General features: G+C 45.0%; 1 protein-coding gene across 3 annotated transcripts in view; it reads right to left on the bottom strand.

Annotated features, from left to right (window-relative positions):
* Nucleotides 1–2,409: 2,409 nt before the first annotated feature.
* IGSF9B (immunoglobulin superfamily member 9B) overlaps nt 2,410–14,906 on the bottom strand; it is a 236,425-nt gene continuing 223,928 nt past the window's right edge. For all 3 annotated transcript variants that reach the window (XM_058446302.1, XM_058446300.1, XM_032167931.2), the window contains one exon: nt 2,410–2,427. The gene's annotated coding sequence lies outside the window, so the exon portion shown is untranslated. The remainder of the gene's footprint in view (nt 2,428–14,906) is intronic.

Here is a 14,906-nt window from a genome sequence, read left to right on the forward strand (position 1 = left end):
GCCCGGGATGGTTGATCAGGCCTTTTTCCCTGAGGACAGGAGAGGGTGACTGAATCCCGGCTAAGGACTCAAAGATCATGGGATGAGTCTCAGAGCATCAATTTATAAGGCTGCTAATAAAGTCCATCTGCTTGCAACAGGAGCCCGCCTCTGCATGTGATTACTGCTCAATAATTGTTCTCGAGGGAAAACATCTGCTGCTCCCATCCCATTGCTGTTGTCGTCTCCCATTTGTCTCACCCCTCATGCCTGTCCCATCATGGCCGGGCTGCTATGCTGTGGCCAGGCAAGACGCTGCAGGAGCTCTGGTTCCCTCTTTCTTCATGATGGTCCCCTGTCCTTTTGTCCCTTTGTCCTTTCCCTCTCTGACCCAGCTGTATTCTCTGTTGTTTCTTTATTATTATTATTATTACACTTTAAGTTTTAGGGTACATGTGCACAACGTGCAGGTTTGTTACATATGTATACATGTGCTATGTTGGTGTGCTGCACCCATTAACTCATCACTGAACATTAGGTATATCTCCTAATGCTATCCCTCCTCCCTCCCCCCACGCCACAACAGGCCCCGGTGTGTGATGTTCCCATTCCTGTGTCCATGTGTTCTCATTGTTCGATTCCCACCTATGAGTGAGAACATGCGGTATTTGCTTTTTTGTCCTTGTGATAGTTTGTCCAACAATCATAGACTGGATTAGGAAAATGTGGCACATATACACCATGGAATACTATGCAGCCATAAAAAAGGATGAGTTCATGTCCTTTGTAGGGACATGGATGAAGCTGGAAACCATCGTTCTCAGCAAACTATTGCAAGGTCAAAAAATCTCTGTTGTTTCTTGCCCATTTTGTTCCATGGCTCAGGAAGTATCTATCCTGATGCTTGGGTTGGGTTGGGTTTCCTGACCTCTTAGGTTCCTTCCATTTCCTAAATTACCAGATTCAATCTCTCACACTACATGTCAAATCCTTTGGGGAAATACATCAAGGGAAAATAATTGTACGGTCTTCTTTGCACAAAGCTCAAGGAATTAGGTGTTCCTGGAAAAACCTGTCCGTTCGTCCATCCAAAAGTATCGGACCATCTCTCCTAATTTTCTAGTATATATTGAAACCTCAATATGTCTGGCTCCCATGCTGACATATACCACTAAAGCATAACTTGCTGCATTTAGAAACTATTCTAGTTTCTTTCATTTTCAATGAGATAATATTATGATCAAAAGAATTCCACACTGAGACTCACAGGTGATAGTGGCAATCACAACAACTTACCAGACAGGAGATAGAGCATCTAATCCTTGAAATTTTGTTGCAAACCACCAAGGCTACTGTAGAATTCTTGAATGCAATTTAATTGCTGGAAGGCAGTGAAATTCCTCATGCTTCCCTGTGGAAGCAAAACATCAAATGACACAGGTCAAGAAATGCAAACCGAACCACCCGCTGCCCTCTTCAAATATTTCTAATGATTTTTCTGATGCTTTGAACTGATTTAACCCAAAGTGCAGTTGGCTCGTAAACAGTTATTCCTTTGATTTTTAAACTGAGGTGTAATTTAATTCAGATTCCCGACTGTCCTCTGCTTCTCAATACAAAGCTGGAAGCCAAAAGCCTTCAAATCCAGTGGTACTACTTTTTTCCTTAGGACAAAAATATTATGTTTTACTTCTGTCCAAAGAACAAGACCTAACTCAGGGAGGAAAATGAGCAAAACTGCCAAGCCCCAGGGACAGAAAGAAATTAGGTTGAACCTGAAGAAACCAGGCATGGGACATGAAGGGACTTAACTGGCAAATGGGAGATGGGGGCTATTCTAGACCCCTGGTCTGGCCTTCCTTCAAGGTATTCCTGTTCCTTGACAGCTGATGGATGGTTTTCAGAACACTGAGAAACATAAGAAAGACTGGGGATCATTAAGGAAGATGATTAAAAACTTAGCCCATTCTGCTGCACTTGTTTTCATCTCTGAACCAGAAGATAAGCCGCCACAGCCATTTTGAGGTGCACTACATCTCACCCAGGCAATGCACCAAAATAATCATCGCTTCACTGGCAAGGCAGGCAGAGGAGAGGAAACACACGTGTGAAATGGATGAAAGCAAATACTAAAAGAGGAAGGGGATGCCAACCTGAATTTGCAATGTCCAGCTTCTGGTGGGATCCCCATTCTGCTAACTCCATTGATTTGTATTGAGGAGCCAGAGTATTTGTTCTCAATGCAAGAGCTGCCCTGCAACCACATTCGGAACTGTTTGCCGAGCCTGTGTCCTTAAATGTTCACTGTATTTTTATCAAACATTAGGAAAGCCCTTGGTAATTTGCAGCAATTTAGTATGCTTGCTTTGCTTTTAGAAAATCCACAGCAATTCAATAAACACCCAGTCACTGTGGCTGTTAACACACACACACACACACACTGTCTCTCTACAGCTGCCTGCCAGCTGTCACTCCAGGAAAGTGAGCCATCAGAGCCTCCCCTAACTCTGTGACCCTCACTGTATCCTCTCTTCTATCTAATGTGAAGAGCATCCCCAGAAAGCCATGTCTCCATACACACAGTCCCCATTCCCCTCATCTCCAAGGTGCTGGGAAAGCCAGGTCACACAGATGACTGGGGTAGGCCCACTGTGTGCCCCACCTTGGCCTCACTTGCCTGCCAGGTGCCATCTGTTGCATTGCGAGGGTTGAGCAAGACCTGAGGAGAAGGATCCACCTCTCCATCTGCTCTCCTTAGTACAAGCTCATTTGTTCGCTGAGCCTGGTCCCACACATACGCAAACAAAGGCAATAACCTGGACGCTACCACCAAAGCCTGCTTCTTTCTGCTGGTCCCTAAGTTTAATTACTGGCTTCAAATTCCTAATAATGTTGTCTTTACCTATTTTCTCCACTTGCCCTGATGTTCTTGGGATAACCACAGAGATTCTCCCTGAATAAATGTTCTATTCTTTACCCCTTTACCCTTTAGATAGTGTCTAAACTATCTAATAAGATCCACAGGCATCACCGTGTCAATGAAATCTGAGCTCTGATAGAGGCCTACTTCTTTCTGAGGCCAAGACCATGTCTTTCCTGCCCCATCCACGCATCCTCAGCACAGGGCCTGATATGTAATAAACACTTAACAAATATGTATTCACTCTGATAAATGATGTAATTTATTATCAAGCAACATTTTCTACATGACTTAGGCAGTAGAGCATAAAAGGCTGTGTGACTTTGCATCTTGTCCCTTCACTGAATCCAAACCAAACATCTTCCTGGAGATCTCTGTGGGTGGCCTTTAGTACCTGTGAACTCAGTTCATCTTAGTATTGTCTCTGAAGAAGACTGAAAGTCTTAACACACCCCAGTAAAGGGGGTCATGCCCATTGGATGTCATGTGTCCCACAGCCAGCCACCCATTCACTGGTTTTCACCTGGCCATTGTTACTAATTTGCAGTGACCAAGAGACTAGAGAGAGGTATCTGGTGATGGTAGCCCTAGAGGTGCATCCTCTTTGCAGCTTCTACCTGCATTCCTATCTCTGAGCAAACATGGTATAAAAACTAAGGCCTGTGCAAATCCGGTCACCTGCTCCACGCATCTTCAGCAGTCCCTTAGCACAGACGCAACTGCTTGTCTCCCAAGAAGCAGTCACCTCTCACCCAGCTGGTGCCCTCTAATACTAAAGCTGGAGTAGCATCCTCTAACTGGGCCCCCACCTCCCGACCAGTGTGCTGGGAACTCCAGAGTCTGCTCAGGGTCGCTGCCCTACCCAGCCAGGATCCTCTGCAGGCCAGAAACCTTCCCAGCCACAACAGCCTTCAGCAAGGAGCCAGCTCCTTTACCGAGCTGCATCATGTTTTGTGTTCAACACGCTGCTTCTCAGCTGCAGGTGCACATTGTGATTGACACCTGTGACGTACGCCAGTGTCCCAGATGGTCCCCACCCCAACACCATCCTCCAAAACAGCACATCCTCCTGATGGCTGCATGTCATCGCAGCCTCTGACGAGCCTTGTGCCAAGAAAGGGATGGGACAAGAATTTTAAATTGTGCTTCCTGAATCTGTGGCCTGGATCAGAAGTCCCTAAAAAGGCACTTTCGATAAATTTATCCAAAAATCACAGGCAACAAGGAGCAGGGTGAGGACACATCCTCCATATGCGTAAGGATTTATTAAATACTTAAAGTTGCTACATAGATTTAAAAGGCCAGGTTATTTATTTTTGCTGGGTTGATCAATCATTTGTTTCCCTAAAGAATGCCAGACCTTTAACTACTCATCTGATTATGTCTGCAGCAACCACATTGCTGCTACCCCAGTACTTAATATTCCATCCACACGGCTCCCGGGCAGACCAGGGGCTGCATGAGGCTGATTCTCCAATGGGACTCCTATTTGCTTTGAGGAGTCATTTTTCCTACCCCCATTGCACTTAGCTCCCCCTCCCCAAAATTAAAAGGTAAAGAAGAGAAATAGAATAATAACTGTTTACTTCTTTTTCTTCTCACTTCAAATGGGAGATTTACTTTCAAAAACCCCATTAAGGGTTTGATGTGTTTGCTGAAAAACTGCTGCTGAGTTAAAAAGCACCAGCAAATTACATTGGCCTGCAGCTTCCAGTGGCTGTGAGGCTTCAAGATAAGGCAGAGTTCTTGTCTCTGCTGCAGTGGTATGGTTTGAATTGATACCGGCCAAGCAGCAATTACCTTTCCACATGTTGGGTGGCAGGAGGGATTCTATTATTTGTCAGTCTCAATGATAACGATAAACAGGTGTTAAGTGCCTGCAGGTAAGCTAGACATGGTGCAAGGACAACTGCCCTCAAGTTGCTTCAGCCTAGAAGGGACAAGGCAATGAATTTGTCGCAGATTTGGACTCCCAGGCTCATCAGAGATTTGGCATCCACTCAGCAGCGGTTATTTCCCGCACTGTCACACATGTTTGCTATTGCTGATTATTTGGTCTAGGCTGAAGCCTACCTCTACATTGATGTGGGAAAAAATGGAGGAGGAAAACTCCTGGTCAAATTAATGCTATAAATAAGATAAATCATACAACCACAGGGGAGCCCACATGATTTAAATATTGGGCAGCAGGCACTGGCATTCCTGTAGTCCACTCGGGCTGCTGTACCAAAATACTGTAGGCTGGGGGCTTCTAAACAGCAGCCATTGATTTCTCCCAGTTCTGGCGGCTGGGAAGTCCTAGATCAAGGCACTGGTAGATTTGGCATCTGGTAAGGGACCATTTCCTGGTTCTTAGATAATGCATTCTCGCTGTTCCTCACATGGCGGAAGGGACAAGGGGTCTCTCTTGGGCCTCATTTTTTTTTTTTTTTTTTTTGAGATGGAGTTTAGCTCATTACCCAGGCTGTGCAGTGGCAGACCTTGGCTCACTGCAACCTCTGCCTCCCAGGTTCAAACGATTCTCCTGCCTCAGCCTCCCGAGTAGCTGGGATTACAGGCACCCGCCACCATGCCCGGTTGATTTTTGTATTTTTAGTAGAGACAGGGTTTCGCCATGTTGGACAGGCTGCCCTCGAACTCCTGACCTCAGGTGATCCACCCACCTTGGCCTTCCAAAGTGCTGGGATTACAGGTGTGAGCCATTGCACCCGGCCTTGGGCCTCTTTTAGAAAGGCACTAATGCCATTTATTCAGCTCCACCTTCATGCCCTCATTACCTCCAAAAGGCCCCACCTCCTAAATCACATTGGCAGTGAGGATTTCAACGTATGAATTCTGGGGTAGATAAATACATTCAGACCAGAGCTGCATAATCTAATTCTATGGGTCAAAGGGAATCTTATCAAAGGTTATTAGACACTGTTCACAGCCATGTCTAGAAGCAGACGTCTTTGTTTATATTGAAGCTGGAAGAGGCATTTTAGATTTAACGTGGTCGTGTTGCAGATCTAGAAATTGAAGCCCAGTAAGACTTAAGAGCATCTGAGTGTTTCCATGATGCTCATGACCCATGTGGAACCTTCCAACTGTGGGAATAAAGGAAACTGAACCCTGGTGAGACAGTTTGAGATCTTCATTCACAAACACACACACACACACACACACAATCCACAGCTTTCTCTCTTTTTTTAACTTAAGCGAGCGTTTCCAAAAGTCAGCATAATCATCTGCCTTGGACATACTCGCAATCTAATTAAGATGATTGGCTTAGGAAAAAATATTGCAGGACAAAAATCCACTGACCTACTTGTTAAAGGGGATAGCATGGGCTCTAAGGGACACGCAAAACACAAGGTGTGCAGGCCCAGTGAGGGTGATCCGGAAGGGAGATGGTGGGGAAACCACACACTGCTGACCAGGATGTGGCCAGACATCCTGACCACCCTCAACACCACGGCAAGCTCGCCCTGGCTGCCCAGAGGGCTTTGAACTGATCTCTCCGATCCTACTCTGACCTTGCACCCACCTCCCCTCCTAATCCATTCTCGATAAAGAAGCCAGAGAACTTCCTAAAACATAAATGAGATCACATCATTCTCCCACTTAAAACTCTCCATGGCTTCCCATAGCACTTGAAGTAACTCCTTACCACAGCCTCCAGGGCTGTTCATGACCTGGCCCCAGAAACCCTGCCAAGCACATCACCAACCTTGCTTCTCCACACTCACCTTGGTACGCTCTGTCCCTTAAGCACCCAGGGAGACCCATGCAAGAGGCTTTGCCATTTCTTCTGCCTACAGCACTGATATCCAAGAATATTTATCTGACCACCTCCTGTTCCTGTTCCCTCCGCCACAGCACCCTGGCTCATTGTCCTTTACATCACGCTGACTCTCTAAATCATCTCCTTCACTTACTTGAACGTTTATTGTCCTTTTCTTGTAAAGTGCTTCTGGTGGCCAATGGATCAGCAGGGAAAGAACCCACATGCACAGGAGAGTTCAGGACAGCCCCAAGTGGGGTCTTCTCCCAGGAGGAAGGGCCACACAGAGGGCGGCCAATGCCCGGCCCGCAGCGTTCAAGGATGAATGCCACACAAGGTCATGCCAGCACGGGGAAGTCCAACGCTTGCTGCTCTCCCACTCTCTCATACTCAGAGCTTCTCTCACCCTTCAGGAGGGATTTGTGTAAACAATGCATTGCACTTCAAGGAACTGTTTGCAAAATCAAGCTCTCCCAGTCCGTAAGGCTTGGCCCATTTTTGGCAGGACCACTTCCCCATTGGGGTACAGAGTAAAGTCAGTGCCCACGAGTTTCTAGGCAACGGCTCTACCTCCATCACCCCCAGCCTCTGGAAAGGCATTCCTCACCTCCTCCACCTGAAGGGTGAGGTCCAGGAGGGACATGGACCCTGTCTAGCTTGTCATTCTTGTTATCTCCAGAAGAATATCCCTAAACCAGGGTCATGCACTAAATAGGTGTGCAGCCAGCCCTCACTGGGTGAGCTGAAAATAGGTATGGGTATTCACAAATGATGTCCACTAAATCAGACAATTAATTCTGGCTTTTGCTTCAGGTAGGTCAATTTAGGAAGATTTACAGTAAGTGGTTCCTCTCATCCTCTGAGTAAATCCCATAATAATTTCCAACTCATTGACTGATTGACTTTGTGCCTCAAGTCACAAAAGATTTGCTGGAACTTTGAAATAGTTGAGGAACTGGAGGTGAAGAGAAAAGATAGATGAGAAAATAATAAAGCCCAGTGAAGACTAGAAATCCACGTGAAATGGCCCCACCCAGTTGCTAGAGGTGGGCTGCAAACTTGGCTCCATATCTCTCAGTCTCCAAGGCAAACATTATGCACCCAAACAATGTGAGTCTGGGGGCCCCAAGGAGAGCCCTGCTCAGATATTTTAATGGGTGTCTCTATGTGTATTTCTCCGAGCCATCGATTGTAATGCTTTTCTTCTTTTTTAAGGAAATGGAGGGCTTTATTGTTTTCTCATTCACCTTTTCTCTTCACTCTAAATTGCTCACTGTGAAGCCTGTTCTCGTTTATGTATCTTTGAAAGGCCGAGCAAATCGCTGCTGACACCAGGCACAGCGCAAACAAAGCTGTCAATAATTTTGTCCTGTTTGTTTTGTCTTTTTTAAATAGCAAGTCTGATTTTCTTGCCAAAGATTAAGGCCTAACTTTTTAAACAGAATTTTTTTCAATAAATTGATTCGCTCACGTATTCTTTTGGTCATTCATTTACTGTGATTCGCTGTGCAGTTACACAGTGGACCTGCCTTCTGTGGGGCATATAAGCTGTGTAGACAGCTCTGGATGGGACAAACATGCACCCTAGGGGTGACAGACCAGCAAGGTCCATGGACTCTGAAAGTCCTCAGGTGGGAGCGGTGGCAGCATTAAATAAGAACGGTGAGTCGCAGCTTAATTGCGAAGTGATGGCCCTGCTAAGTGGGCCCGGGTCTGAAACACAGCTCAGTGCAATCTGGAAATCATGTATTTTTTCGCCTCAATGAGCATGCAAATGTATTAGGGGAGAAAGAAAGGAGAAAGGGGTCTTGAATCAAAGACTTCTGAAAATGATAAAGAGGAACGATAAAGGGGTTTGGGTCACACACACAGGAGATGACACCATCCCCCTGCCCCTTGCCCAGCACAGTGAAGAGGGTAAGACCCAAGGCAGGGCAGCTGGGGCCTGGCCTCAGGAAGCAAGAGTGCCCAGGACTCAGGACTCAGTAGAGTGCTGCCCAGTAAAGCCACTGGTCACTCTCCTGCTGCTCCAAGCCCTGCTCCAGGGTGGTGGGCCAGGGTGAAGACAAGCAGGGACAAAGAGTCATGACCTGAGGATGTAGCAAGCCCCTGCCATGAAGGAGACTCGGTGGAAGGGAAGATGGAGCCATCGGCAGCTGCGCACACCCAGCTGCACCTCCCAGTCTCATCAGCTCCCGGAACAAACAGGCTGCATCTCCACCTCGGGATTTTCCAGAGCCATGAGCTTCTCTAGATGCATCAGACACGTCCCAGTCAGACAGCTAGACGAGACAGTGAGCCGAGAGAACCAGTCTAAACCAGAGGGGAAGCAATACTTAGAGAATTTTCTAGAAATGTCAGAGGAGGTGCCCCACAAACATTTGTACCCTTAATTCCAGAAAGCCAGTTCATGCATAACTCCCAGAACTTGAAATGCCATCTCTGGGTCTCTACCACAACGACACTAAGGAAAATTCACATTCTCAGACCACAGGAGTCTTCAAGTGACAAGTGCACAACGCATACACCCTCCATAATCCTGTGGGATGCAGACACCCTGGATTTCAACCCGGGAAAGAGAGGCAACGAAGGGTGAGGTCAGATGTGATGAGGATCTCTCTGCCCTTCTGGCATGGAAGACCCTAGCTCACTCTTCTACAGAAGTTAAGACGTGGGTGACTACATACTCATCAAGAATTTACATTATAGGAAGGGAAAAAGCAGCATATCCCCAAGAAAGAGCATGTATTTTTTCCTTCACATATTCTTTAATTCCAAAGTCATCTCATTTTCATTACATTTATAAATTTAAAATGGTTAATGTTGTGCCATGTAAGACACTCACACCCACCTTAAAACTGCACTTTAATTTCCAACTCAATTGCACATATAAATTTGAAAACTGAAGACTGGGCAGATGAGAACAATTTCACAGCCTCCCTCACATAAGCCGCTTTGAAAACCACAGTTGCACTTTAATTCCTTCAATTGCATGTATAAATTTTTAAAAAGTTAATGCCATACTGTAGAGAAGAGCTTTAATTGAGTGCTAACGAGCGGCCAGATCAGCTTCTAGCCAGCCCCATTACACAGCAGGGAGCCTCTGAGGGGTCCCTGTGACACAGAAATAGAAGCTTCGAAATAAACCACACGCACCAACCACCTTCTCATGCAACATGCATCAGGACTGGGCCCTAGCTTTCAGGTGCTCACCCTTGGTCCTGACCTGTTCTTTGAAAGGAAATGGAATCAAGTGCACACAAAAGTACATCAGCCTCAGAGAGGAGGGCGACTCCAGATGATCTGAGACCATTCTGTTTAAGGTGACTGTGCACTGGTGCCCTTTAGAATTCTAGAAGGTAAGGGTCAGAAAGACCCTATGAAAGCTCCTAAGTCTATTGCCTTATTTTGCAAATGAAGAAACAAGAAATTATTTACAGAAGAGGTGGAATGACTTGATCAAGGTCACACAGTTAGTAATCAGAAATCGATCTCATGGGTTTTTTTTTTTTTATTTATAATTCACTGCCACATAGAAACACTTTTAAATTGGGGATTTCCTTTAACTAAATAAAATACACACATCGTTTAAAAAGACACAAAGTCCAGTGATGTCAATAGGCAGCTCTCTGCCGTACTCACTGCTCCTTCTTGCTAATTCTCACTTTCCAGAAGCAGCCACTCTCTGCCCCGGAAGCCCCCATTCTTGTGGTCCAAGTAGGGCTGCTGGCTTTCCAGGCCTGCTGCACGGCTGAAATCCTTGTCCACTTTCTTCCTGGGAATTTCTTTCACCTCTATCCTATAGTTTCCAGGACCCCAGGTCTTTAGCTTCTGATATTGTTCTGGCTTCCAAATTGCTGCTGGAATACCATTCTGAACCCCAGCACTTTGTCACCATGTCCACCACAACTGCAGAGATGTTTTTAGGCACTTCTAGTTACCAGCATCCTGAACGTTGACAGGGATGGGCCTTGGGGTAGATCTCTTTGATTTCATTGTACTGGGCACTTGTTCGGTCCCTCCAACATGGAATACAACTGCCTTCAGTTTTGCAATATTTCTGAAAATATTCCTTTGAAAGGTATCTTCTCTTTGTTTGACTTATCTTCTTTCTTTGTAACTCTTATTAATTGAAGGATGAGCTTTCTTGATTGATTCACATATTTTTCCTTCTGTATCTAACCAACTGGATGTTTTGTTCTGCTTTATCAACTTTTTCTTCAAATTCTCCAGTAAATTTTAAAATTTCTTTTTTCATGTGGTCAATGGTTAAGAGCTGTTTCTTGTCTTTTGCTTGTTCCTTTTCATAGCATTCTGTTCTTCTTTCAGGAATGCAATATTTCATTCTGAGACCAATCAGAGAATCGTTTTGTAAGTTTTCTTCTGTTTCCTGCATTGTCTGTATTCTCTCATTCCTTTTTTAAACTTTGGTTTGTGTTGGTCTCTGGCTTTCATATTAGGGCTTTCATCAAGTATCAGGCTGTCTTGTCTGTTCTGTGCTGCTATAACAGAATACTACAGACTAGATAGTTTATAATAAACAGAAATTTATTTAGCTCCTGGTTCTGCAAGCTAGGAAATGTGAGATTGTGGGGGCGGCATCTGGCAAGGGCTTTCTTGCTATATCATCCCATGACGAAAGGCAGAAAAGGAAGAGAGTGTATGAGAGAGAGACAAAAGAGAGTCAAACTCATCCTTTTATAAGGAACCCACTTCTGCAACAACAAACCCACTCCTGTGATAATAGCACTAATACATTTATGAGAGCAGAGCTCTCATGACCTAATTACTCTCATTAGACCCCATCTCCCAATACTATTGCATTGGGGATTTTCACACACATGCCTTTTGGTGGACATATTTGAGCCGTAGCACTGATGATGCTTGGATCTCCATTCACATTTAGGAGAAAGCCACTAAAAAGCTGATGAGAAGCTTTGTGTGCATGAGCTACATTGCACGGGGATCATCCGGGCCGTGCAAACACGTTTTGGTTCTCCTCCTTCCAGGCACATGATAGGATTCATGGCAACCAAAGTTAGTTGCAGCCATATGACCCCTTCTGACCAGTGTCATGTGAGCAGAAGGGATGTAGGTTCTCTATTACTCTGTGGTGGCAGCAGCAGACCTCCAGATGAGAACTACATCAGTTTTTGTCTTGATGCAAAAATGACTTAGAGAAGAAAGGGACAGTTGATATGAGTGAGAAATAAACCTCTGTTGCTATAAGTCACTGAGATTTTAGAATTGTTTGTCACTATAGCACAACATATACAATACTGAAGGATAGAGAAACTAATACAGAAGTGCCACATCAAACATCTGAAATATGTGGCACTGGCTCCATGGTCTGGCAGTGGGCAATAAGAAAACCTACCGGGGCTGGCACAATGGCGATTCACGTTAGGCAATGGGGAACGTTTGGTTAGACTTTCACCAAAGACACCTTGTGTTTTGTGTAGCTATAAAGGAATAACTGAGGCTGGATAATTCGTAAAGAAAAGAGGTTTATCTGGCTCACAGTTCTGCAGGCTGTACAGGAAGCAGAGTGAGGGAAAAGCAGAGAGACAGAGGTGGGGTACCACACTCTTTTAAACAATGAGCTCTCACATAAACTAACAGAGCAAGAATTCACTCATTACCACAGGGACAGGACCAAGCCATTCACAAGGGATTCACTCCCATGACCCAAACACCTCCCACCAGGCCCCATCTCTAACTGTGGGGATCACACTTCAATATGAGATTAGGAGGGGACAAATATGCAAACTCTTACCTTTGGAAACAAATGTATGTGATGGTTAATATTATGTGTCAACTTTACTAGGCCATGGGGTACCCAGATTTTTGGCTAAACATTATTCTGGGTGTGTCTGGGAAGGTGTGTCCGGAGGAGATGAACATCTGATCTCTAGACTGAGTAAAGCAGATGGCCCTCCCCACTATGGGTGGCTTCATCCAACCTGAAATAGAGACATGTGCTGACTAAGAAATAATTCTTTTTCTCTGCCTGGCTGGGTTTGACATTAGTCTTCTCCTGCCTTCAGACTTAAACATGGACTGGAATTTACATCACCAGCTCTCCTGCTTCTCAGGCCTGAATTTGGGCTGGATCTACAACTTCAGCTCTCCTGTATGTGGGCTTCTCAGCCTCCATAATTGTGTGAATCAACTCCTAAAAGTAAATTAATTAAATAAATAAATATGTGGTTTCTGTTCCTCTGGAGAACCCTAACTAATACAAAACCCAAATAAACTTGTAGGTCTAGAAAGCCAGAGTATGAGAAGTGTGCTTTTGTTCATAATAGTTGCATTTGACATAAAGCCAAATGCAAAAGATCATGATGAGCTTAGAAAAGAATTTGCAGGGATCCAAGCGGGGATGCAAAGGAATGGCGATCAATAATTTGGTTATTTTCATGGCTAGAAAAAGCATCTACCTCTCAAAGCTCCATAGTAATAGAAAAACACGGAGAAAGCCCTAAGAGGAAAAAAATTACAGGATGATTATAAATTGATCTTTAAGAATCACAAAAGCATGGCCATCATACCCAATACTGAAACTTCTAAATAGACTAAGATGTCCATTTAAAAAAACAAACAGACATGTCATCCAGAAAATTCCTTCAAATGAAAAAATGTTTCAGGGAAGAGGTAGAAGGGGTGGCTGTCCCAGCAAAGCCTGATTGGGTTTTTCCAAGGTACCCATAATTAAATTAGGAGGGGAAGAGGCCAGCCATCCCATTACTGGGTATACACCCAAAGGATTATAAATCATGCTGCTATAAAGACACATGCACACGTACGTTTATTGTCGCATTATTCGCAATAGCAAAGACTTAGAACCAACCCAAATGTCCAACAATGATAGACTGGATTAAGAAAATGTGACACATATACACCATGGAATACTATGCAGCCATAAAAAAGTTCATGAGTTCATGTCCTTTGTAGGGACATGGATGAAGCTGGAAACCATCATTCTCAGCAAACTATCGCAAGGACAAAAAACCAAACACCGCATGTTCTCACTCATAGGTGGGAATTGAACAATGAGAACACTTGGACACAGGAAGGGGAACATCACACACCGGGGCCTGTCGTGGGGTGGGGGGAGAGGGGAGGGACAGCATTAGGAGATACACCTAATGTAAATGACGAGTTAATGGGTGCAGCACACCAACATGGCACATGTATACATATGTAACAAACCTGCACGTTATGCACATGTACCCTAGAACTTAAAGTATAATAAAAATATATATTTTTTAAAAAGAGGGGAAGAGGCTCAGAAGCAGAAAAGTAAACGTGTGTGTGTGTGTGTATACATATATATATACATATCAAATTTAAGAAGTTTTTCTATAGAAGAACTGCATGTAGCTATGGGACTGACTATAATCAAATAGATAATAAGTTAATTACATTTTTGAGAGGTTCGTGTTGAAAAAAACTATCCACCTGGACTGTGATTCTTTAAAACTTAAAATGACCACTGAGCTCCCATTATCTATGGACAGGAGGGGGCTGGAAAGTGTGCTCAGTTCCAAAGGAAGGCGTGTTTCCCAGCGTCACCTCAGATGAGGAAAGGAGGATGATGGGAACGAGGGAACACTGGAAAAGGCAGACCAAGGGACCACAGAAAACAACAGACAAGGAAACAGTTTCAGGAAAAGGTGTCACGGCTCAACTAAAGGACATTTTCCTCTCTTGGACCAGGGGGCCCTAAATGTGGCTGCCCTGTGGAACTCACCACTCGCTGCCACGGGACTCCCTTCCTGTGCCTTCCTGAACAAGAAGTTTTCCGAGTTGTTCTCTCCTTGTTTCATGATCATGTATTAGGGGTGTGGAGGGAGGAAATCACTCGTTTATTTTGTTAGTTGGCTTTTTGCTTCTGTGTGTGTGTGTATGTGGGTGTGTGGGGGGTGTGTGGGTGTGTGTATATGGGTGTGTGTGTCAGTGTGTGTGTGTACGTGGGTGTGTGGGGAGTGTGGGGTGTGTATGTAGGTGTGTGTGTATGTGGGTGGGGGGTGTGGGTGTGTGTGTGGGTCTGTGTGTATGTATGTGGGTGTGTGGGGGTGTGGGTGTCGGTGTGTATGTGGGTGTGTGTGTGGTGGGGGTGTGGGGGGTGTGTGTGGGTGTGGGGGTGTGTGTATGTGGGTGTGGATGTGTGTGTATGTGGGTGTGTGGGGGTGTGTGTATGTGGGTCTGTGTGGGGGGTGTGGGGGTGTGTTTATGGGTGTA

The sequence above is a fragment of the Hylobates moloch genome, unplaced genomic scaffold, assembly GCF_009828535.3.
Source record: "Hylobates moloch isolate HMO894 unplaced genomic scaffold, HMol_V3 SCAFFOLD_11, whole genome shotgun sequence".
Taxonomy (NCBI): domain Eukaryota; kingdom Metazoa; phylum Chordata; class Mammalia; order Primates; family Hylobatidae; genus Hylobates; species Hylobates moloch.